At 37.9% G+C, this 3,542-nt stretch overlaps 1 non-coding gene across 1 annotated transcript; it reads left to right on the top strand.

Moving 5' to 3' along the window:
- The first annotated feature begins 911 nt into the window (after window positions 1–911).
- Window positions 912–1,017, top strand: LOC130022762 (U6 spliceosomal RNA). The gene has a single exon (XR_008792299.1). It is a non-coding gene; the product is annotated as a U6 spliceosomal RNA (small nuclear RNA).
- The last annotated feature ends 2,525 nt before the right edge of the window (window positions 1,018–3,542 follow it).

Raw genomic sequence — 3,542 nt, 5'->3', positions numbered from 1 at the left:
AGTAAACAGTAAGTCAATGGTGGCAGAACAAAGGTACCAGGGAAATGAATCTGGATTGGTGGAAAACTAAAGGAACGGTGTCTAATGGCTGCAGGAAACTCTCTCCTCAGGGACCTGAAACCTGGTGGAACAGGTAAGGCAAACCCCAGAATCCACAATTGCTTCTACATAAAAATGCACCCCTTACTCAGTATTGAAGTTAGGCATGTGGGTAAGATATAGCTTGAACAAGAATGTTCATAGTATTGAAGGAGATTCTCAGTGTGGCTTCCACAAAGAAAACCAAGAAGGCCTTCTCCAGACCTGTGGCCTCAGAAGTCTCTCTCGCACTGCTTAAACACTGGGGCTTTTAGTAACTTCATTTGTACAAACGTGTACCTAGCTAAAATACTTTCACCACTAGTCTAGCTCACTTCTAAGATACCTTTGTATTCTGGTACAATTACAAGACTTCAGTAGTTATGTGATACATGACTGATTCTAATAACTCAGTTCCTAACTAACCTAGCCTTGTTTTAAAGCATAATATTCTATTTCTGATATCAAACAAATATTTGGCAGGAATCCATAACCAGAAATAGAAGAATTAAATTCCAGGTCTACAAGCTAAAACTTGCTGTAGGTATCTGCAAAAATTTGCTTAATCTGAAGCAAATTGATTATTGATTTATATTGTCACTCTCACTGTCCTCCCATTTTTCATCAATTTGCTCAAGTGGGCCCAGTAACATTGTGAGAATTGTTACTGTGTTTGGCATATCAAATACGTCACAGGTAGTCACGGGTAGCTTGTCAGGCTTTGCCGTGTGGGTGAAATACTCTCGGTAGCTTGCCAGGCTCTCCAAGAGGGCGAAGGAATTGAACTCGGGTCAGCCGTGTCAGCCATGTGCAAGGAAAACACCTTACCGGCTGTGCTATCGAGACTGCACATATACTAAAATTAGAATGATACAGAGAAGATTAGCATGATCCCTGTGCAAGGACTTATATTGAATTTTAAAAAATTACAAAGGATTCCAATTATGTTATTATACCTTATTCTCAAAACAACAGTGCAACGAATACAAGACAGATAAAATTATTTTGTTGTTCAAATGAGGAAACTGAAGCATGAAAGTACATATTTTGCAATTTTTTTTCTAGTAACAGTTTATGAAACTGGGCCTCAAAACTAAATGTTGTACTCCCAAGATAATGAATTTAACTTAGTTAACCTCTCTTGTAAAGATGAAAAGTATAGAATTTTTAAATATACTTCTCTTTAAACTATAGGTTACCTGATTTTTATGTAAAAGCTATCTTCAGAGAACACTTTTTTTCTTGAAAGTCAGATATTTTGGAATCTAAATTTTCATAAACATGCAAAATAATTTCCCCCACACCTGCAAAATGATTATTAAGAAATATGTTATTTTAATAGACTTCTATCAGCATTCAGTTTTGTCCTTGAGGTAGTCCTGTTTTTAATTCTTAGCATTAATCTTTTTGACCCTTTCCTTCTCAGTTAAAAAAAAAATTTCCCAAAGAAACTTTAAAATTAGAGAAAAGGGAAATCATCATCATAAGCAAACTCCTCTGTGTTATAAATTAAGGAAGAGTATCCCCAAAATTATAGGAATTTCCAAAAATTTCTACTAGTGTCTTATAGATGGGCTGAAATTTTAAAAGGTTACTCACATGTTAATGTAAGAAATCTTCCCAGAAAATACCTAGAGCTCAATGTATATACCTCATTAGACAAGAGAGTTTTTTTTTTTCATATCCCCCCCATTCACAATGGGTTGGAGTGATAGCACAGTGGTAGGGCGTTTGCCTTACAAGCGGTCAACATGGCCAACGCGAGTTCGATTCCTCCTCCCCTGTTGGAGAGCCCGGCAAGCTACGAGAGTATCTCACCTGCACGGCAGAGCCTGGCAAGCTACTCGTGACGTATTCGATATGCCAAACACAGTAACAACAAGTCTCATGATGGAGATGTTTGTTACTGGGCCTGCTAGAGTAAATTGATGAACAACGGGAGGACCGTGACTGTGACTGTGACCTATTCACAATACAGACCAGCGGGATGATTGGTCCACTTGCTGTACCACTGGTGTCAAGCACAGATCCTGTGGGAAGCACCTGGAGGCCAGTAGAGATTTTGAACCTAAATAAAACTACAAAGGCTGAAAAATAAAAGAATCAGGCATAACATGGTTGCTTAGAAATGCACTTCTGTGTACTGACAACTAGTAGTAATAGTAGTTGGATATTTTTACTATAATTTCTAAAGTATTAAGTGTTCTCTCTGATTCTTACTTTTTCTCATCATTGTTTCTTTACCTTTTCCCTCTACCATTCACATTTTCCAACTCATTAACAGATGCTCTTAAGAGCTTCCAAATAGATGTGTTCAAGTCTCAAAGCAAAATAAATGATAATACTGTCACTGTCTTTGTCCTGTCACTGTCCTCCCATTGTTCTTCGATTTGCTCGAGTGGGCCCAGTAACGTCTCCATTGTGACACTTGTTACTGTGTTTGGCATATCGAATATGTCACGGGTAGCTTGCCAGGCTTTGCTGTGAGGGTGAAATACTCTTGGTAGCTTGCCAGGCTCTCCGAGAGGGGTGGAGGAATTGAACCTGGGTGGGCCAGATCGGCGGCCTGCAAGGCAAACGCCCCTCTCCTTCTGACTAATTTTATAAATTTCATGACTTCATTTTTCCTAACAGTTGCATAGTATCTATGTCTAGATGTACCATAATTTCTTCATTCCTACCAACAGTGAAGGAGAGTTCATTTTTCCCCACATTCACACCAGCACTGGTTGTTATTGTTCTTTTATATGTGTGCCAGTCTCTGTCATGTGAGATGGTATCTCATTGTTGTTTTGATTTTCATCTCTCTGATAATCAGTAACATAGAGCATTTTTTCATGTGTCTTTTGGCAATTAGAATTTCTTCTTTGAGGAAGTTTCTGTTTCATTTCCTTTCCCCATTTTTAATAGGGTTGGATTTTTTTCTTGTGAAATTCTACAAGGGCCTTTTATATCTTTGATATTAACCCCTTATCAGATGGGTATTGTGTGAAGAGTTTTTCCTAGTCCTTGGGCTTTCTCTGTAACTTGGTCACTGTTTCTTTAGAGGTTTAGAAGTTTCTTAGTTTAGTGCAGTCCCATTTTTTGTCTTTGCTTCCACTTGCTTGATCAGTGGCATTTCCTCTTTGAAGATGCCTTTAGCTTCAATATTGTGGAGAATTTTGCCTACATTTTGTTCCATGTACCTTATGAATTTGACTCTGATGTTAAGGTCTATAATCCATTTTGATCTGACTTTTGTGCATGGCTTAAATAGAGGGCTTATTTTATTTTATTTTTTCTATATGTGTGTAGCTGTCTAGTTTTCCTAGGACACTTGTTAGAGTCTTTCCTTGCTCCACTTTACATTTCTTGCTCCCTTATAAAAGATAAAATGATCATGTACATTTGAGGGTGTGTGTCAGGATAGTCAATTCTACTCCATTGCTCATCGGATCTGTCTTTATTCCAACATCATGTTGTTT

This window comes from Sorex fumeus, unplaced genomic scaffold (genome assembly GCF_029834395.1).
Source record: "Sorex fumeus unplaced genomic scaffold, SorFum_2.1 ptg000020l, whole genome shotgun sequence".
Classification (NCBI taxonomy): Eukaryota; Metazoa; Chordata; class Mammalia; order Eulipotyphla; family Soricidae; genus Sorex; species Sorex fumeus.
This window is presented reverse-complemented; position numbering and strand designations above follow the sequence as displayed.